The following is a 23,518-nucleotide window of genomic DNA, read 5'->3' on the forward strand; positions in this document are numbered from 1 at the left end:
CAGCCTTGCAGAAGGTGACACACTCCTCTGAAGTCCCAGAGCCACCTGCGTGCAGCACTCTGTCCCTCTGGCCTTTCCACCTTCCACCCCACATGGTAGGCTCTGCCCTACACAGCAGACTTCACCCCATATGACAGGCTCCTTCTACACAGCAGACTTAACCCCATATGACAGACTCCACCCACACAGCAGGCTCTACCCCATATGACAGATTCCACCCACACAGAAGGCTCCACCACATATGACAGACTCCTTCTATGCAGCAGGCTCCTCCCACTGCAGGCTCCACCCCACCATTTAAGGGCTGCAGAGATGCGGCTGGGTCTTCACCTAAAGCACCATCGCATTCTGAGAGGGACAGAGACCTTTCAGACCAAGGCGATGGACTTCACCAGGGAAAGCACACGCTTCCAGCAACCCATGGCCTCACCATGGGGTCCCAGGCCGATGAGGGCTTACCATGAACTGCTACTGGGACTCGTAGTCTCATGCAGGTAGATGCAAGCTGTGCTGAACTCCATCATCACATCACTGGACGGGAGCTCTCTGGAAGAGAAAAGGTGACTTTAATGTAAACCCACCCAGGCACCTCACTGTTCTGTGGGCACAAGGGTGCTGGCTCCAACACTTTCACACCCTGACAACCACGGGGCAGAGGAAAGGATGCGTGAAGGATGTTGACAGCTGGGACAGGAGCCAGCAAGCCTGTGTAGGTTCAGATGCTGGGTGCAGAGCCCCCCAGTCACCCCACAGCCCTCCAGATGGAAGACCCTGCCAGGGGTGCAGCCGGGGCATTTCCTCAGGCACCGGGCACAGGGACCCCGGCCACCCCACAGCCCCGAGATGGGGGAACATGCCAGGGCCTCACGGTGCATGTGTGCGCTCCAAGTGGACACCCGAGCTCCAGCAGCAGGAGTCACATTCACACTTTCACACTCACAGTCCTGGGGCCTTGAGGGAGGGCAGTGAACAAGGTCTTCTTGCCTCCATGGTTTCTGCTGAGAAACCTATACATAGTCTCATTGGGCTTCCCTTGTATGTGATGGACTGCTTTTCTCTTGCTGCTTTCAAGATTCTCTCTTTCTCTTTGACCTCTCAGATTCTGATTAGTAAGTGTCTTGGAGTACATCTATTTGGATCTCTTTTGGCTATGCTGCACATCTTGGATCTATAATTTTAAGTCTTTCATAAGAGTTGGGAAATTTTCAGTGATAATTTCCTCCATTAGTTTTTCTCCTCCTTTTCCCTTCTCTTCTCCTTCTGGGACACCCACAACATGTATATTCATGTGCTTCATATTGTCATTCAATTCCTGAGTCTCTGGGAATTAAATTTGCCTTTTTTCCCTATATTTTCTTTTTCTTGTTGGATTTCAGATGTTCCACCCTCCAGTTCACTAATCCTATGTTCTGCCTCTCGAAATCTACCATTGTAGGTTTCCATTGTTTTTTTCATCTCCTCTACTGTGCCTTTCATTCCAATAAGTTCTGTGATATATTTTTTCAGACTTTTGATTTCTTCTTTTTGTTCATCCCTTGCCTTCTTTATATCCTCCCTCAATTCATTGATTTGGTTTTTGATGAGGTTTTCATTGTCTGTTCATATGTTCTGAATTAATCATTTCAACTACTGTATCTCATTTGAATTGTTGGTTTGTTCCTCTGACTGGGCCATATCTTCAATATTCCTAGTGTGATTTATTTTTTGCTAATGTCTAAGCATTTAATTACCTTAAACAGTTTATTCTGGAGATTGTTTTCACTTCTTTTACCTAGGGTCTTCTTGCTGGATGAATTTGTTTTCTATCTCTTCTTTAACCTTCAGTTCACCTTTTTTCTGGAACTTCAGCTTAGGTTTTGTTTAACAGAGGAGAAATTTTCAATTCTTGTTTTCTTGTTTCTTGCCCTGCCTGTATGGTTCCTTCCCCCCCCCCCCCACTTAAGACAGTCTACTTAGGTATTATAAACCCCACCTGGATTTTTCCAGACCAAATTGGCCTCCTTTAGGAGGAAAGAGTCACCTGCATCAGTTTTCTCTGAAGGTGAGACCCAGCAGGTTGAAAGACTTTCCTGTGAAGTCTCTGGACACTGTTTTTCCTGTCCTGCCCACTATGTGGTTCTTGTCAGCCTGTAGGACACACCAGTATAAGATCATGTGGTACCTTTAACTTTGGTAGACTCTCCTTGCTGGGGGTGCTGTGGAGAAAGAAGAGAGGTTGTAAGCTGGTTTTAACAGCTTCAAATTACCAAGCCCTGGTGTCTGAATTCCTTGAGGGAGGGATTTCAACTGAGTTTGGGCCTCACCTCTCTCTTGGGAAAGGCACTGGCTCCAGACAAGCTCTCAAAGAAGCATGTTTCTGCCTATGCTTGGGGCAGTTGTAGCCTCAGAAGTCCTGCCACTGTATTCAAAGGCAGCCAAGCCTCCACAGAAACACAGCCACAAAAACCTGTTTCTTTTTTTTTCTTTTTCTGTCTGCCCTGCCCCATTAGCACCAAGGCAAAAATGAGCCACCTCTGCCCTGACCAGGTTCACCTCAGCTGGGGGCCTATTTTTAATAGTCAGAATTTGTGAATTAATTCCACACTTGAAGCTAAGTTGTGCTCAGCTCCTGCTGCTGGTAAAGTCCCTTTCCTTTCCCCTCTGGGAAGCAGCCTGTTGGGGATGGGTGCCTACTGCCTTGGCTTGGGGAACTCGCAGTTCTGGGGGGGGCTTGCAGCCGGTCCAGCTGGTCCAGACTGGGGTACGCTGTGTGTCCAGTCACTGATGTGGTCCCAGGAGATATTCTGTACTGTTCTGGTTATTTAGTAGCATTCTGGAGGATGAACTAGATCCCACACCTTGCTAAGCTGGCTCCTCCTCAATATGTACTATTTTAAAAAAGGGCTATGATGCTAAGATTCACAAAACACAGATTCAGTTAACATTACTGAATTCAAGATACATTTTGTCATTACATATTTTATTCTGTTGACAGATACTAAAATATAAACATTATCTTCCTGAGGTTCTCAAAAACCTCTGGCATTAAAGAGGTCTTTACTTCACATTTTATGTCAATAAGAATTGAGAATCAGGAAAGTTACATCATATATTTTGACATGTTTCAAAAGTTTACAAGGGCGAATTTGCATATGGGGAAAGAAAATGCCAAAAGTTAATGTTTTCTACTGCAAAATAAAATTAACTTTAATACCAAAGCCGGAAATACCTTTAAATGAAGTGGAACCACTGAACCTATTGGAATTTATAGCCACCTTGCAAATCTTATCTGGAATCATGCTAATGATCCCTCTCTTGAACAAACCTTTAAAAAGGAAGGAAGAGCCAGGTATAAGTAGCATACTCAGCCAGAATACCTATATCTGGTTAATTCCTGGGCTGCTCACCACTTTCAGTGGGACACCTATAGGGGCTGGCAACTACAATCCATGGCCCAAACCTGCCCACTGCCTGTTTCTATGAATGAAGTTTTACTGGACAAGCTCACTCATTTACATACTGTCCATGGTCCATGGCTGCTTTTGCATTACAACAATAGAGCTGATTAGTTGTGAAAGAGACCCTATGGCCTGAAAAGCCTAAAATATTATTCACCATCTGGCCCATCAGAGAAAAGTTTACTGATCTCTGCCCTAGGAAATTCCAGAGAACAAAGAGACTTGAAAATTCTGTTGTAAAGATCAGGTGATTTCTCAGAAACCACTGAAACACCCAAAACAGAAAAAGGTATTTTTAAATAGTGCATCCATTTTTCAGTGAGAAAGAATTTCACATTATCTGGCTGTTACCCTTCATCTCCCGAGGCAAGTTCCTTCTGTCCAAGAGTACTGGCCCCCATGTCCATTCCTTGTTCACTGGGGCCCTCTTCTCCTCCTCCTCACCTTCCTCCTTAGGAATGACTGAGCTGTGCCCCCAGGTTTTGCTGCTTTCACCTGGTGTCACTGTGAATTACAAAGGATGGATGGGATCTGGAAAAAGACACACAGAGCCCTTCCCAGATTAACCTCTACTCTGCCAGATCAATGTCCACATTTGGAGCTGCAGGGAAAAAGTTCAACTTCATAAAAAAACCTCTGTACCCAAGTAGAGCCAGGAAAGTAATGAAGGTCTCAGCCACCAATCATTTATCTTTCTCAAAGCACACAGAAAAATTTCCTAAATCCCCCTAAGTCCAATGCAAAGCTGAAGCTCAGACCAACCAGACATCAGAGTTCCAAACAGATCTGACTTAAGCAACTTACTCTGTTGGGTGGGATGGGGAGGCAAGGGTGGGTGATGAGAAGAGAGGTGGGAGAGAAGAAGAGAAGGGGTTAAGGAAGACAAAAAGTGCAAAAGAAGAAAGATCTGGAAGCAAAGAAAATGAGGAGTTCAAGCTTAAGGAGAAGAAAGTCAAGAGTAGGCAGTGATGGGAAAAGAACAGGCCTAGAGAAATACAAAATGTAAGAGAAAAGGAGCATTCTTCTGACATGGATACCTCAGAGCAACAGTCAAACCCTCGGGGACCAGGCTTCTATCTAAACTGGGTGAAGGGAGGCAGTTACTATCAAACAGGAAGTTGAGGGGACTGAGGCAAAATTTAGAGCATATGAAAGCGCCCATCAGTTCCAGCCAACTGTGGACACATGTAAAAGACCCCAGTGATTTGAGATTTGATCTTTCAATAAAAGTCATAAACCCTGTTTTTTAGTTTTAGTTTTTTTTTTTTTTTTTTTTTTTTGCACGAGAAGGCACCAGGAACTGAACTTGGGTCTCTGGCATGGCAGGCAAGAACTCTACCTGTTGAGCCATCGTGGCCTGTCCCTGTTTTTTTTTAATTTAATTTTTTCCCCTTTGTTTTGGTGAAATCTCTATATCAATCTTTAAATTAGGAAAATTATTTCTTTAATTTCTTTTATTTATTTTTTCACACTGCAATAAAAGCAAAATTGGTCCAGATCCAGCTGACCATAAAAAGTATTTAGCAAGTTTCTTCAGGACTCGGACTTTGCAAAAGCCTTTCCCTGGGAAGGATGGACAAAAGGAAAACAATGATGCCCCAAATATGGCAGAGGGCATGCTTGGGCCCCAGGCCAGGGTACCAACCTGTATCGACACAAGACACTGGATTGCAAATCACTTTGTAAATCAATTGAGCTACCACTGATACCCCTAAAACCCTTTGCTGGTATTTGACTAAGGATAAAAGGTAGAGGAGACCATAGTAAAGTTAATAGACAGATACAAAGGGAAAGGCTACGGGTATGCATATGTATGTACATATACATACATGCTGTCGAGGACAGGTGGCAGAAGTTATGGATGGAGCAAGCCTGGACCCATTGGTGGCTGTACAGAGAAGACACCTGGTGTGTTCTGACCCCAACTAATTTAGGAAATAGTCTCACACTGGATGGTGTGAAGGTGAGGAATGATGGTGGGGCTTGCAGGAGGACTAGAGTGGCTGCTGATCAGACTTTTCCTTTTGTCCATGGATGGAGATGCCTGCATTGTGAACTTCTGCTGGAAATCTGCTTGAGGAAAGACAGACAGATAGCATGTGCATTTGAATTTTCCCATAATGACATTCATGTAAGAAAACTGACAGGCCTGAAAAGCTCGTTGTTCACCTGGAAAATGTTCTCTTTCAGAATCCTCTCTTTTTCCCAAAGGGACATGGAAGGTGGAGATATGGAAAGAAGGAAAATTCATTTTCTGAGTGATCTTTCATTAGACAGTCTTCAGATAACTGTCTATATAATACAGACTTACAGGTTATGTATGATTATATATCTAGAACAGCTTTTTAGACAATGAGACCTTGTATATTACTCTAGGAAATTTAACTTAAAATTCTCTATTTCATATGATCTATTAGTACTTGCCCCCTTTTCTCAGGGAACAAAGGAGGGGAACTGATGCTTTTTACTAAGGGGAGGCAGAGGTGGGTATTAAGAACTAGCCTTTGGTGAGAACAACCTAAGGAAATGAAGAAGATGGTCCAAACTCTAATATCTTCCAAGGGCAGTTATGGTACAGTAGAAAGAATGTAGAACTTAAGGACAGTAAACCAGGGTTTGTGTTTAGCTCTGAATTTCTGAGTTTCACTTTCCTCATCTGTCAAAGAGGAATAACAACAGCTGTTTGTCTGCACCTGGGTCTCCCCACCAAGTTGTATTCCCAGCATGTGGCAATATGCTCAATACATGTTAGATGCTGAAGACATGCTCAAAGACTCAAGGTTGTCTGAAAAGAAAAAGATATGCAACAAGGAGATCAGTAAACACATCCCATGAATGCATTCACTGAATTTCAGTGAATTAATTTCCTTGTCCATACTTAAGCTACCATTGAAAGCCAACCACTGCTGTTCCTATCATGCTATTTTTCCTTAGTTCCTTATACTTCTAATAGGCTTGCTTCCTTGGGCCTTATGTGTTAGAACACAAGTGAACATTTTTATCTACACAAACATACACTTGAACACTCACCTTCTTCAATGGGTGTATTATACACCACAAAGATTCTAATTCATGGCTTCATATTTCTTTGCATTTTTCTGAGTCTGTACAAGTCAAAAATGTATATATTTTTAGCCAATGTGTTTCTAAAGTTTATGTGTAAATCAAAGTCCTGTGAGTTAAACATAAACTCAAGTGCATTCAGAGAACTAGTCATTTAAATAAACCTTGACATGAGCTATTCTGCAAAGGCAAGATTTCTCCTGTCTCACACATATACACCTTGAAATCACCAAACTGCCCTCCCACCCCACCCCAATCACATGCTTCCTTCTCCAAGTCTGCCTAAAAGGAAAGGTGCCTATGTGAGCAGCCATGCTTCTAGCAGCCTGGACCACACTCACCTATCAGCTCATTTTCTGTATTCAGTTACAGTCACTAATGCCCCTAAAGTGGGTGAGATTTTCAGCAGGCCAGCATCTTTCTACTGAACAGAATGGCCGATTTCAACAAAGGTCCATTTTGAAAACCCTAGGTCTTGTGTTTCCAAAAGCTCAGTCCCCACTATTGGGACAGAGTAGGTAGGGATCCTTGCCCACATCAAGCCCTTGCCCCACCCCACAACCAGGCTCTCTGTTCTCACTTCCAGCAGGCTCCTGGTCACTGACCAGAGGGAAGGTTGATGCAGTTTCCATTCTTGAGCTTCAGCCAGCTTTTCCTGAACTTGCCCATGTGTTTTTTCAGTCGGGGCTTCTCCTGGCACAGCTGGTGGAGGATTATGTTAAGCTCCCAATCCAGGATGTTGATTTCCCACTCAGCCAGCTCCTGTTCCTTGTGCCACAGCAGCTCTTCCAGGTTCTTCTGCTGGAGTGCAGCCCATGTCAGCTCCTCCTCCCAGGTGCAGAGCTCCTGCAGGACAGGTGGGAACCATGAGAGAGAAACAGGACACTGAGTGCACAGCGGTTAGGGGGTAAGGCCAGAGATCCCAGAGGGCAAGTGCTCGTGGCAACCTGAGAAACAGGCCAGGCCCTGCAGAACTTGTACTAGGTGCCCCATGCTCCAAGTCTCCAGTGGAGCATTAAACTTATGGGAATGAAAGACACAGTAGAAGAGATGAAAAAACAATGGAAACCTACAATGGTAGATTTCAAGAGACAGAACATAGGATTTCTGAGCTGGAGGACAGAATATCTGAAATCCAACGAGAAACAGAACTATAGGAAAAAAATGGAAAAATATGAGCAGGGACTCAGGGAATTGAAAGACAATATTAAGCACATGAATATACATGTTGTGGGTGTCCCAGAAGAAGAAGAGAAGGGAAAAATGATGGGAAAAACTAATGGAGGAAATTATCACTGAAAATTTCCCAACTCTTATGAAAGACTTAAAATTACAGATCCAAGAAGTGCAGCATACCCCAAAGAGAATAGATCCAAATAGACATACTCTAACACATTTAATAATAAGAATGTCAGAGGTCAAAGAGAAAGGGAGGATCTTGAAAGCAGCAAGACAAAAGCAATCCATCACATACAAGGGAAACCCAATAAGACTATGTGCAGATCTCTCAGCAGAAACCATGGAGGTGAGAAGACAGTGGGGTAATATATTTAAATTATTAAAAGAGAAAAACTGCCAACCAAGAATTCTATAACCAGCAAAATTGTCCTTCAAAAATGAGGGAGAAATTAAAATATTTTCAGACAAAAAATCACTGAGAGAATTTGTGACCAAGAGACCAGCTCTGTAAGAAATGCTAAAGGGAACACTAGAGACAGATACAAAGACAGAAAAGAGCGGTGTTGAGAAGAGTGTAGAAAGGAAGACTATGAGTAAAAGTAAAAAGAAGGAAAATTAGATATGACATATAAAATCCAGAAAGCAAAATAGAAGAAAGTACTACCCATGCAGTAATAACACTGAATGTTAATGGATTAAACTCTCTAATCAAAAGGCGTAGTCTGGCAGAATGGATTAAAAAAAAAATGCTGTCTCTACTCAAAGGACAAGAGGCCAAGGACACAAATGGACATTTACACACCAATGTTTATAACAGCATTATTAACAATTCCAAGAGATGGAAACAGTCAAAATGTCCATCAACAGACAGTTGGCTCAACAAACTGTGACTTTTACATAAGATGGAATATCATGCAGCTGTAAGACAGAATAAAGTTATAAAGTATGTAACAACATTAATGGACCTTAAGGACATTATGCTGAGTGTGATTAGCCAGAAACAAAAGGACAAATACTGTATGGTCTCACTGATATGAACTGACATTAGTGAATAAACTTGGAATATTTCCTTGGTAACAGCAACCACCAGGAGATAGAAATAGGGTAAGATATTGGGTAATTGGAGCTGAAGGGATACAGATTTTGCAACAGAACTGAATATAAAAACTCAGAAATGGACAGCACAATATTACCTAACTGTAATACAATTATGTTAAAACACTGAATGAAGCTACATATGAGAATGATAGAAGGAGGAGGGCTGGGGCATAAATGAAATCACAAAGAAAGATAGACAATAAAGATTGAGATGGTGTAATCTAGGAATTCCTAGAGTGTATAATGATAGTGACTAAATGTACAAATTAAAAAAATGTTTTCGCATGAGGAAGAACAAAAGAATGTCATTACTGCAGTGTGCTGAAAGTAGATGGTACTTAATATTTTAAAATTTCAACTAATGTGTGAGACTAAAGCAAAAAATGTTTATTTGGTACAAATCTATACTTTTACTAGTGCATCTCCTAATATAACTTATGTAGATAGTTGACTGGACACCTCAAGTATATGGAACTTTGTATAGGACATGAGATTTTGTTGGTTTGTCCAGGTGATGCCCTGATGAAACCCATAGTGATTTGATCGGTGAGTGGAAAAGTATTTCCAAAGTCCCCTTCGGGGAATGGTGAGAATGGGGGAAAACTCAACTTCCCCAAGTTGAACTCTTGATATTCTCACAAGCAGTGTGGACAACCAAAGCTATAGGCTGAGCCCCCAGACTTAGGGTTTGTTCATATGAAACTTAACCCCACAGGGCATAGGTCAAGCCTACTTAAAATTAAGCCTAAGAGTCACCCCCAAGAGAACCTCTTTTGTTGCTCAGATGTAGCTTCTCTCTCTCCAGCCAACACAGCAAGCAGAATCACCACCCTCCCCCTGTCTATGTGGGACATGACTACCAGGGGTGTGGATCTTCCTGGCAGTGTGGGACAGAGATCCCAGAATGAGCTAAGACTTAGCATCAAAGGATGGAGAAAAACTCTAGAATGAGCTGAGACCCAGCATCAAGGGATTGAGAAAACCTTCTCAAATGAAAGGGAGAAGAGTGAAATGAGACAAAGTGTCAGTGGCTGAGAGATTCCAAACAGAGTCGAGGGGTTACCTGGAGGTTATTCTCATGCATTAAGTAGATATCACCTTGTTATCCAAGATGTAATGGAGAGGCTGGAGGGAACTGCCTGAAAATGTAGAGCTGTGTTCCAGTAGCCATGTTTCTTGATGATGATTGTATAATGATATAGCTTTCACAATGTGACTGTGTGATTGTGAAAACCTTGTGTCTGATGCTCCTTTTATCTACCTTGTCAAAAGATGAGAGGAACATACTGAATAAAAATAAATAATAGGGGGAACAAATGTTAAAGTAGATTTAGTTTGAAATACTACTGATCAATGAAAGGGATCTGTAAGGGGTATGGCCTGTAAAAATGTTTTTTTCTGTTTGTTATATTTTTATGTTGTCTTTTTATTTCTTTTTCTGAATTGATGCTAATGTTCTGGGAAATGATCATGATGATGAATATGCAACTATGTGATGATATTGTGAATTGCTGAGTGTATGTGTTGGGAATGTTGGTTCTTGTAATTTTTTTAAATAATAAAATTAAAAAAATTAAAAATAAAAAATGAGACTCTCCAGCCATATTTCCCTTGTCTCCCTAGTGTGGAGGAATGCGAGGCCCTCTGTACCAGGCTGGCCATCATGACAAGGGGGAAGTTTAAGTGCCTAGGCAGCCCTCAGCACCTCAAGAAAAAGTTTGGTAATATACACAGTTTGACAGCCAAGCTTAAGGTTGGTAATTATGAAGATAAAATGGAAGAATTCAAAGAATTCATCACAAAAAATTTCCCAGGTAACATAAGTACAGCTGACTTGTGACAACTGTTCTAACATTTATTTATTGTTCTGCTGTATGTCCTCAATAATTAACTTTATTTTATGAGTTACTGATGTTCAAAAAAAAGAGCAGCAGTAGCTATTCTAATATCCAACCAATTAGACTTCAAATGTAAAACAGTTAAAAGAGTCAAAGAAGGAGACTATGTATTAATAAAAGGAACAATTCAGCAAGAAGACATAACAATCATAAATATTTATGCACCGATCCAGAATGCACCAAAACACATGAGGCAAACAATGAAAAGAGAAATAGACACATCAACCATAATAGTTGGAGACTTCAATTCACCACTCTGATCAATGGAGAGAACATCTAGACAGAGGATTAATAAAGAAACAGTGAATTTGAACAATACAATAAATGAGCAAGACTTAACAGATATTTATAACCATTACACCCCACAACAGCAGGATACACCTTTTTCTCAAGTGCTCATGGATCATTCTCAAGGATAGACCATATGCTGTGTCACAAGGCAAGTCTCAACAAATTTAAAAAGATTGAAATCATACAAAACACTTCCTCAGATCATAAAGGAATGAAGTTGGGAATCAATAATAGGCACAGTGTCAGAAAATTCACAAATATGTGTAGGCTCAACAACACACTCTTAAACAACCAGTGGGTCAAGAAAGAAATTATAAGAGAAATCAGTGACTATCTCAATGCAAATGAAAATGAAAACACAGCATATTAAAACTTATGGGAGGCAGCAAAGGCAGTGAGTGCTAAGAGGGAAATTTATTACCCTGAATGCTTATATCAAAAAAGAAGAATGGGCAAAAATCAAGGAACTAATTGTCCACTTGGAAGAAGTAGAGAAAGAACATCAAACCAACCCCAAAGCAAGCAAAAAGAATGAAATAATGAAGATCAGAGAGAAATAAAAGAAATTGAGAATGTGAAAACAATTGCGAAAATCAGCACAACCAGAAACTGGTTCTATGAGGAAAATCAATAAGATTGATGGACCCTTGGCAAGACTGACAAAAAGAAGAGAGAGGATACAAATAAATCAGATCAGAAATAGAAGAGGAGACATAACCACTGACCCCACAGAAAGAAAGGAAGTAATGACAGGATACTACAAACAACTTTATGCTAATAAATACAACAATGTAGATGAAATGGACAATTTTCTAGAAAGGCATGAACAACCAACATTGACTCGAGAAGAAATAGACAACCCCAACAAAACAATCACAAGTAAAGAAATCGAATCAGTCATTAAGAAGCTCCCCAAAAAGAAAAGTCCAGGACCAGACAGCTTCACATGTGAATTTTACCAAACATTCCAGAATCTTTCTACAAAGCCAACATCACCCTCACACCAAAGCCAGACAAAGATATTACAAAAAAAGAAAACTGCAGACCAATCTCTCTAATGAATATAGATGCAAAAATCCTCACCAAAATTTTAGCAAATCAAATCCAGCAACACATTAGAAGAATTATACATCATGACCAAGTAGGATTCATCCCAGGTATGCAAGGAGGGTTCAACATAAGAAAACCATATCAACAAATCAAAGCAGAAAAACCACATGATCATCTGGATTGATGCAGAAAAGGCATTTGACAAAATTCAACATCCTTTTCTGCTGAAAACACTTCAAAAGATAGGAATAGAATGGAATTTCCTCAAAATGATAAAGGCAGTATATGAAATACCTACAGCTAACAACATCCCCAATGGGGAAAAACTGAAAACTTTCCCCCTAAGATTAGGAACAAGACAAGGATGTTCACTTTCACCACTGTTATTCAACACTGTGTTGGAAGTTCTAGCCAGAGCAATTAGACAAAAGAAAGAAACACAAGGCATCAAAATTGGAAAGGAAGAAGTCAAATTCTCATTGTTTGCAAATGATAAGATACTTTTTGTCAAAAACCCTTGAAAATCCACAGCAAAACTACTGGAGCTAATAAATGAGTACAGCAAAGTGGCAGTTTACAAGATTAATACTAAAAAATCTGTAGTATTTCTATACACTAGTAATGAACAATCTTAGGGAGAAATCAAGAAAAGAGTTCCATTTGCAACAGCAACCAAAAGAATAAAATATTTAGGAATAAATTTAACTAAAGAGACATAAGGCCTATACAAAGAAAACTATAAGAAATTGTTAAAAGAAATCACAGAAGACCTAAATAGATGGAAGGGCATACCGTGTTCATGGATTGGAAGACTAAGTATAGTTAAGATGTCAATTCAACCTAAATTGATTTATGGATTCAAAGCAATACCAATTAAAATCCAAAAAAACTTGCTTTTCAGAAAGAGGAAAACCAATAACCAAATTTATCAGGAAAGGCAGCGTGCACCGAATAGCTAAAAGTATCCTGAGAAAAAAATGAAGTTGGAGGTCTCACGCTACTTGACTTTAAGGCATATTATGAAGCTACAGTGATCAAAACAGCATGGTATTGGCATAAAGATAGATATATTGACCAATGGAATTGAATAGAGTATTGAGATATAGACCCTTTTACTTATGGACAATTGATCTTTGATAAGGCAGTCAAGCCAACTCACCTGGGACAGAAGAGTCTCTTCAATAAATGGTGCCTAGAGAACTGGATATCCATATGCAAAAGAATGAAAGAGAACCCAAATCTCACCCTATACAAAAGTTAACTCAAAATGGATCAAAGACCTAAACATTAGATCTAAGACCATAAAACTGTTAGAAGAAAATGTACGGAAATATCTTATAAATCTTATACTGGAGCTGGGTTTCTAGACCTTACACCCAAAACAAGAGCATTGAAGAAAGAAAGAAAGATGGGAACTCCTTAAAAGTAAACACTTTTGCACATCAAAGAACTTCATCAAGAAAGTAAAAAGACAGCCTGCCCAATGGGAGACAATATTTGAAAATGACATATCAGATAAAGGTCTAGTATCCAGAATTTATAAAGAGATTGTTCAACTCAACAACAAAAAGACAGCCAACTCAATTACAAAATGGGCAAAAGATGTGATCAGACACTTCTCAGAAGAGGAAAGACAAATGGCCAAAAGGCACATGAAGACATGCTCAACTTCCATGGCTGTTAGAGAAATGCAAATCAAAACCACAGTGAGATATCATCTCACACCCACCAGAATGGCCATTATCAATAAAATAGAAAATGACAAGTGCTGGAGAGGATATGGAGAAAGAGGCACACTTATCTACTGTTGGTGGGAATGTCAAATGGTACAACTGCTGTGGAAGGCAGTTGGTTGTTTCCTCAAAAAGCTAAATACAGAATTGCCATATGACCCAGAAATACCATTGCTAGGTATCTACTCAGAGGACATGAGGGCAAGGACACATACAGACATTTGCACGCCAATGTTTATAGCAGCATTATTTACAATTGTCAAGAGATGGAAACACAGCCAAAATGTCTATCAACTGGAAAGTGGCTAAACTGTGGTATATACATACAATGGAACATTATGGAGCTGTAAGACACAATAAAGTTATGAAGTATGTAACAACATGGATGGACCTTAAGGATATTATGCTGAGTGAGATTAGCCAGAACCAAAAAGACAAATGTTGTATGGTCTCACTGATATGAACTGACATTACTGAATAAACTTGGAGAATTTTGTTGGTAACAGAGACCATCAGGAGACAGAAATAGGGTAAGACATTGGGTAATTGGAGCTGAAGGGACACAGACTGTGCAACAGGACTGAATGTAAAAACTCAGAAATGGACAGTACAATACTACTTAAGTGTAATATAATTATATTAAAACACTGAATGAAGCTGAATGTGGGAATAATAGAGGGAGGAGAGCTGGGGGCACAAATGAAATGAGAAAGAAAGATAGACAATAAAGATTGAGGTGGTACAATCTAGGAATGTCTAGAGTGTATAATGATAGTGACTACATGTACAAAATTTTTAAATGTTTCTGCATGAGGAAGAACAAAGGAATGTCATTAATGTGGGGTGCTGAAAATAGATGGTAATTAATATTTAAAAATTTCAAATTATGTGTGAGACTAAAGCAAAAAATGTTTATTTGGTACAAAATTTATACTTTGACTATTGCATTTCCTAATATAACTTATGTAGACAGCTTAATTGAACACCATAAGAACATGGAACCTTGAGAAGGACAGGAGATTTTGTTGGTTTGTCCAGAGAGATGCCCCAATAAATCCCAGAGTCATTTGAACAGTGAATAAAAAAGTATTTGGAAAGTCCACTTCAGGGAATGGTGAGAACGGGGGAAGATTCAACTTCCCCAAGTTGAATTCTTGATATTCTCACAAGCAGTCTGGACAACAAAAGCTATAGGCTGAGCCACTAGTTTGGGAGTTTGTTCATATGAAACTTACCCCCACAAAGGATAGGTCAAGCCTACTTAAAATTAGGCCTAAGAGTCACCCCCAAGAAAACCTCTTTTCTTGCTCAGATGTGGCCCCCTCTCTCTAAGCCCAACATAACAAGTAAAATCATTACCTTTCCCTCTTCATAGGACATGACATCCAGCAGTGAAAATCTCCCTGGGAAAATGGGACATGACTCCAACAGATGTGTCTAGCCCGGGCACCAGGGGATCCACAATGCCTTCTGGATCAAAAGGGGAAAAAGAAATGAATAAAATAAAGTATCAGTGGCTAAGAGAGTTCAAGAAGAGTCAAGAGGCTGCTCTGGAGGGTACTCTTACACAAGCTTCAGCTAGATACTGCTAATTACCATGGTCTGCCAACTCCAACCAACACCATTTCTGTCAACCCTAAAGAACACCCCCGGCTTTATCAGAGATTCTACACAAGCTTCACATACTAAGATTACTTCTAGAAACCTATGAACTCCAGATGGTTCCTAGGCCAAGTAAGTCCTGAAATGCAGAGGGACCAGCCTCTCCAAGAACATCAACTAGTTCCATCCCCCTACCTTATATTGCAGATACCCCTCTGCAACATGAAAAAGTTAGAATGGGCAGAGTCCAAATATCCCTAAAGATTGGGAGAAGGATCAAAGGAGAAGGAGGCATTATAACAGAGAATTTAGAATGTTAACAAATGAGCATGACTGCTAAACCACTATATTGGTATTTCTATTACATCACTAGTGTCTTGGAGCAGTTAGAAAACCCAAAATTGTGGAACTGCAACCCATATCAAACTCTTGTTTGATAACTACTTCTTACAACGTACTTCAAAATATATTCCTCATTGTATAAATGTTATATTCACAGTAAAAAATATTATAAAAAATAAAAAGAAGGCAAAGGGGCCCACAATAGGTGAGGCCAGCAACCCCTCCTCTTTAACAGATGCTTGGAGGAACTCAGAAGATCCCATCAGACAGATGGGGCCCAAGCCCCCATGGAGAAATATCTAAAATCAACTGCTACAGGGGGCTTTTGCACACCATAGCACCAACCTCCTCAACAGGCAAAAATCACAGCACTAACTTCTTAATGGAACATAATGCAATTTCATATTTTCAGCCACTCATTGCACATTTTAGGAGAAAAGCCACGATCAAACATACAAAGGTAACTAAAGTCAGTGGGTTAAGCTAAAAACGCTCCCACAGAAGGCTTCCAGGCCATGCCGGTGGGGTCAGAGCCCTGTGAACAAGGACCCTAACCCTGCGGCCTGGCCAGCAGTCCTCTTCCCAGGCCAGAGCCCCGCTCCGGGCTCCCTGACCCCACTCCGCCGCCCCACTCCCACGCCCACCATCCCACTTCCACGCCCGGCGCCCCACTCCCTGCACCCACCGCCCCACTCCCCCGCCCGGCGCCCCACTCCCCGGCCCGGAGCCTCACCACTGGCGCGCGCTACTCCCCATGCCCTGCAACCGCCCCCGCCCGTCCAGCGCTAAGCCCTGCTGGGTGCTCCCCCACCCCACCCGCGCCCGCTACCCCCCTCCCCGGCTCACCTTGCAGAGCTGGAAGTGATCCCTGCAGCATCTCGATGATCTCCAGCTCCCGGTTGCCAGGTGGCGCGGGCGGCAGTGAAGTCCCCTCCCGAGGGTTCCAGCGGCCCTAGGGCGCACGCGGGACACGTAAAGGAAACACACCTACTGCGCCCCGCACCCGGCTGCCTGCTCATCTGGCCACGGGCGGGCCCCGCACCACCCCGGTCGCTCCCGCTCCGGTCCTCGGCCCCACACAAATGCCCGGGACCCCAAGCCAGGCCGCCCCGCTGCTGACTGGACAGCCGCGATGCCCTGATGGGTAGCAACCAGCGCCAATGCCCGCCAAAACACTACAGACGCCAACGGCCGCGACCCGCACATGGCTCCACAGGACGGCAAACCGGTCTCGGCGGAGCAGGCAGCCGGCTTGCACAGGTGCGACTGACCCACCAGGCCTCCACAATCTTCAACTCAGTACTGATCACCATCCATGTAAGAGAACTCTCTGAGTCCACGGAAAGAACCAAGGAAAAGGAGCAGAAAGAATAACCCCTGGAAATCACATATGGCCAGCAACATTTCATGTTCTTCATGACAAAAAATGACTATATATGAATCAAAACATGTGAAACTCAGAGGAGAATGAGACAAATTCAAGATAGCAACAACCCATACTCTGAAAGGGAAGCTCATTTGTCCATGTGTCTCTGCAAACCTGAAGCCACCTATCATGTAATTAGGGATCTTGTATTTCCTTTTCAGGAGAGCAAAAATTATTACCTGTGCTCATGAAACACATTCTATTACTAGTCCTGAGAATTTCAGGAAATTATTTATAAATGAGATCCATCAGTGGGCAATCACCAAAATTTGAGAAGTAAAAAACTGAAAAATTAGAAGCATGGGAGAAAAAGCTCAAATGACATTAAATTAATAAAGGAAACAAACAAAAACATAACTTTTTATTATGCAGCTGAGAAGAGCTTTAAAAAGAAAGTGTATTAATAAAACAAGAAAAGATTACTACAAATAGTTTCTGAAAATTAAAAGCATGATTGTTATATTATTAGTAAGCTTACAGAATGTGATATACCAGAATTGGAATGGCTTTTTAAAGGGGGAATTTAATAAGGTATGAGTTCAAAGTTCTAAGTCTAGAAAACTGTCCAAAATAAGGCATCCAGGAAAAGATGCCTTAATTCAAGGAAGGCCGAATGGTTAGGAACACCTCCGTCACCTGGGAAGTCATGTAGCTGGCATCTGCTGGTCCCTTGCTCCTTGGCTCCATTGCCTTCAGCCTCTGTTCCTGTGGGGACTCCTCACTTTGCTGCTCTGGGGCTCACTTTCATCTCTTGGCTTCCCTTGGCTTTCTCCAAGTTCTAGCTTGCCTAATATCTCATGGCCATGTCTGTTGGACTTTAAGCATCTCCAAACATCCTTGTCTCTGTTCTCTGAAGCAACTGTTCTCCAAGTGTATTAGTTAGGGTTCTCTAGAGAAACAGAATCAACAGGGAACACTTGCAAATATAAAATTTATGAAAGTGTCTCATGTGACCGTAAGAACGCAGAGTCCAAAATCCACAGGGCAGGCTGCGAAGCTGATGACTCCGATGAATGGCCTGGATGAACTCCACAGGAGAGGCTCACCAGCCAAAGCAGGAATGGAATCTGTCTCCTCTGAGTCCTCCTTAAAAGGCTTCCCATGATTACATTTAGCATCACTAATTGCAGAAGACACCCCCCTTTGGCTGATTACAAATGGAATCAGCTGTGGATGTAGCTGATGTGATCATGACCTAATCCTATGAAATGTCCTCATTGCAACAGACAGGCCAGCACTTGCCCAATCAGATGAACAGGTACCACAACTTGGCCAAGTTGACACCTGTCCCTAACCATGACACCAAGCATCTACATCTGCTCTCTCTGTCAGCTCTGAGGCTTCTATTGTTTCTTCACAATGTTTTCCTTTTAAAGACTGTAGTAAATGAATCAAAACCTGGAATGGATGAGTCACACTTCCATCTAATCAAAACATTATACTCATATTGGGCATGTCACATATTCATGGAGATAATCTAACAAAAAGTTTCTGTGCTACAGTATTGGATTAGGATTGAAAGAAATGGCTGCTCCCACAAGATTGGATCAGGATTGAAACATGGCTATTCTGGAGTACATAATACCTTTACACTGGCACAGTTGTCAAATAGGACGGAGTTGCATAATGCCTTGTGTACATTAGTGAACCAAATTCAAAGAGGAGCTATTCTCTAAGCATGGTACAAACCTACAGAACCTGAGACTAAATAGAAAAATACAGTAGCATTTCTAGATGGGCCAGACAGGAATTAAATCTCTCTGAACAAAGACAAGTAAAAGAAACAAAAAAACTAACATGAAAACAAAAAAAAAAACAAACTTAAGAAGAAACATAGGGATTGAGTGTGGTGTCTCTTCCAAAACACACTTTGATGAAATTTTAGAATGCCAAGAATTTAGAAGAAAAATCCTATATACTTCCAGAAAATAAAAGAGAGACAACCTACAAAATGAACTGGTTCAGATTTCCATCCATCTGCACATCTGAATCAATAGAATAATGGCCAGGAACTTCTGAAGGAAAGGATTTTAAAACCATATTTTAATAATCAATAGGCCTATCTTCAAATGTGGATACAAACTTTTCAAATATTCAGGCTAGAAAATATATCATCCACATATACTCAGAAAGCAATTCTGAACAAAATAATTACACCAGTGTATGCCAACAGAAGAAAAAGAAATATCAAAGCAATGAGCCGTAGAATACAAGGAAAATTGATGAACACTTATTAATAAAATTTATTGTTAATATGATGGCTGTATAATTTTAAGCATAGATTTCTAAAATAGAAGTGGTATAAGGTAAAACATTTATCAACAATGTGTAAATAAAATTGCATAAGATTTAAAGGAAGAGATGGGCAATTGGCAAGTTCAAAAGAAAGTGTTGTCTTTACTGAAGGAAAGCTATATTTACTGATTGTGATATAGGTTTAATTTTTGATATAACCATTTTAAGTAAAAGAACAACCATTTTTAAAAAGTCAGGCAGGAAAACAGGAGAATATAAGGGAATAAAAATAAAACAATAAGAAAATAAAAATAAGAACATGGAATACAATAGCAGAAATAAAACTAAGGATATCAGTGACCAAGTATAGTAGCAGATATTGGATAAAACCTATCAATGAGTATAATAAAAGAGAATGTTTTAAATTTCTCCCCCTAACTCCAAAACATTCCGAATGAATTTTGTTTAAAATAACAATAGTTGTCTTTCATGTGGCTGGCTTTATTCACTTAGGTGAAAATTATCTCTTGACTCTTGTAGGTCCTGCTCTTTTTAAGCACTAATGTGTGGAGAGTGACCAAAGCGCTGCTAAGAAAAATATGTATATCCTTAAATTATTTAATAACTAAGAGAACCCAGGTTCAATTCCTTGTGTCTGCCCATGTAAAAAAAAAATAACTAAGAAGCATGATTTTTTTGGAGGGTGTGGGTATGGGCAGGCTCTGGGAATCAAACCTGGGTCTCTGACATGGCAGGAAAGAGTTCTGCCATTGAGCCACCATTGTACTGCCTGAAGCATGATCTTTTTAAAATGAAAATTAAGACACAAGGGAAAAATAATTAAACATTAAGCTTAAAAAGTTCAAAAAAAGCAGGGGGGAAAAATGAATGACCAAGTTAAGATACAAACTGAGATTATTCAAATAAAATTTAAAAAAAGAAAAGCTGTACATAAAACCAACGGATTAGAAAAAAAAACATAGAGAAATTCTTTCAGAATAACAATTACATATTGTTGATCTGGCAAGTCTGATGAAGAAGATATAGGAGGAGAGAAAGAAACACATTTAGAATTAAGTGAAGTGTATATGGCCTTTGATATAGACTGACTAAAATATTCTTGAAAACTACAGTAATTAATAGCATTTGGCATTGATATTCATGTCAAGAAAATCATCAGTGGAACAGGACGGTGTCCAGAAATGGATCCAAATATTGGAAAATTAATTTATGACAGAAATGTTACTGCAAGAATGGTCTTTTCAATAAATGGTGCAGGATTACTTGGATATCCATGCAATAATCAATGAATCTTGACCCACAAAATAAAATGCAAGAAGTATGTAGAGCTAAATATAAAAGGTAATATAGGGGGTGCAAGGGTAGCTCAGTAGTGAAATTCTCACCTGCAATGCGGGAGACCTGGATTGAATTCCTGGTCCATGCACTTCCCTCCCCCCAAAAAACAAACAAGCAAAACAAAGAAAACAAAAGTCAACAAATAGTGCTGCAATAAATGTATATTTACATGGAAAAATAATGAAATGTGACCCCTCCATACAGCTTACAACAACAACAAAAAAAGATAATATAATAAAGCCTCTATAAATATTAAAAGAATGTATTTACCAGTGTAAGGTAGACAAAGATACTTCAGCCACAAATAGCCCAAACCCTAAACCAAAATATGGATAGGTTGGACAACACCAAAACTAGAACTTTCACTTATCAAAAGACTCTATTAAGACAGTGAAAGGAAAGCCACGGAATGGGGCAGAATATTTGTAATAAGTTCATCCAACAAAGGTCTTATATCCAAAATGTATAAAGGCATTAACTAATATTTAATTAATGAACAACTAACTAATATAATTAATTTATGGTTTTCATATACTGATGATTAATACAATTAATGGTTATAATGCAATAACTGGTTCAGAAACACCCAGCATGAGGCGTAGCTAAAAAGTGGCCATGGGCTCGGGTAGGTGGATAGAGCTTGGACTTCCAGCTTGAGGTGGTCTCATTCACACAAAAATGATAGAGTCTGGTACCTTTTTCAAGGGAATAGGTTAAGACAGATTTTACTTAACAGCTTGCTTCCCTAATAAATACAAATATTTAGACATATGATGTCTAGGTCTCTATCTGTATACCTACTCTATGCCCTGATAAAACACAGGTGGGACTCTGTTTAAATTTGCAAAATTTTGTGATAATTTTTTGTACATCATTGCTTGTTTCATCCCACTCCCTTTTTCTGGATTGTTTCCTGTTTTGATGATATATTTAGTTAGTATTTACTTTGTGGGAGTATGTGAATCACACTTTTTCCATCTAATTCTGAGAAGGCCTTTGTTTTTTCCTTATCCATAAAACATAAGTAGAGAATTCTGGATTGAGGTGTTTACTATCAGCATTCTCAGGATATAATGATAATATTTCTGTGACTTATTTTTTCTGGTAAGAAATTTGTCCATAGTCTATCTTTCCACAAAGGCTATCTTGTTTCTATTTCTTTCATGATTACCTCCTTATCTTTGATGTTTTGCAGTTCAGTGTGATGTGACTAGGTGGTATTTACTTTTTTTTTTTTTTACAGAAATTGAATTTTATTTTTACTTCAGATCCTGTGACATTCCTAAAATTAATATAGCATCTAATTTTCTTTTGCAATTTTAATAGTTTTCTATATACACAAATATGTCATCTGCAAGCAAAGTTTCTTCCTGTCCTAACCTCCCAGTTTTCTGTTTTCTTTCCACTCTTTGACTTATTTCACTACATATGTCCACCATTAATATCTATACACAACGGGTGTTAAGAGAAAAAACATTTTCTTGATCTCTATTTAGGGAAAAGTAATGTCTTTCAGTATTTCATAAAATATGATATAGCAATGAGAACAGAAATACTTCTGGTGTCCCCATTCTAGTAGGAAAGAATTTCACAATCATAAAATTATGATAACTGAAAAATGATCTGTGTTCCTGGGCCCCAAATTTCATAGTCAGAATTTACATGTCCAGTAGTTGTGGATACACCCAGCAGTGGAAGTGGTCATCAGAAATTCAGCTATTTCATGGGTGTCACTGAACTTAAGTCCATTATCTTCATCTTACAGGAAGGATTATCCTCAGCCTCTCCCCCACTAGGATCTGAAGCCTCACTGTGTGTGAAAAGCATTTTGTTATATCCCATATTCACATATGCATGCTCTGGATTGTGATTTTTCCAAAATTAATGTCACAGACTGGATTCACATATCTGGGCCATCATAATGGCATTACATATGGGCCCTGTAAATTCTGGAATCTATTAACCTATAAATATTGTAAATTTTGGAATCTATCAGCAGGTTCTGATACATGGGCCTTTACTGAGGGGAAATGGGAACTATTTGGACCTCTGCTTGACTCAGTGAAGTATAGTGTTCAAGACCCTCTCATCCCACCTGACAAAGACTATAGTTGCTGAGATGAAGTACTGTTCCTTCTAAGATCAAAAACAAGACAAACATCTGTACCTACCATTCAGATATTTAATCACAGACCTAAGAAATGTCCATCACTGATCCGTTAGAGGTAACCACAGAAGCATATTCATTTATGCTAGAAGACTCCTGAATCATAGATTTCACATTCTCCTATTCCAACACCAATACCATTTCCCCACTTATCTCTATAACTTGGCCACTAAATATCCAATAATTTGCCCACTCCCCCAAAACACTATCCTTAATACAGACACATTAACTCATGCCCAGAACCTCCACAATTTATGAATAAATCATTTATCATTTCCCTTGATTTTACACTGAATATATTCTCCATCAAGAAATTTCTGGATCTCCCCCAAGAGCTTTCATCCTCCTAATGAGGACTTTTCCCTCTTACTTCATGACTTCTGCCTGCTACTTCATGTTTTTGTGGTTTCCCAAAATTGAATACTTTTTGCACACCAAGTCTTGTGCTTCACTGAGAGCATACAGTAATTACAGACCTAATGTTTCTATCCTGTGCTGATCACTCATTTTATCCTTTAAGATTAAAGGATAAATTACAAATTAAGGCATTCCTACAACAAGTATATACATGTGCAATTTCTCTGGCTTATCAGTTAGAGTGATAGATGAAGACCCTCCACATCCATTACATTCATACT

This window comes from Tamandua tetradactyla, chromosome 14 (assembly GCF_023851605.1).
Source record: "Tamandua tetradactyla isolate mTamTet1 chromosome 14, mTamTet1.pri, whole genome shotgun sequence".
Classification (NCBI taxonomy): domain Eukaryota; kingdom Metazoa; phylum Chordata; class Mammalia; order Pilosa; family Myrmecophagidae; genus Tamandua; species Tamandua tetradactyla.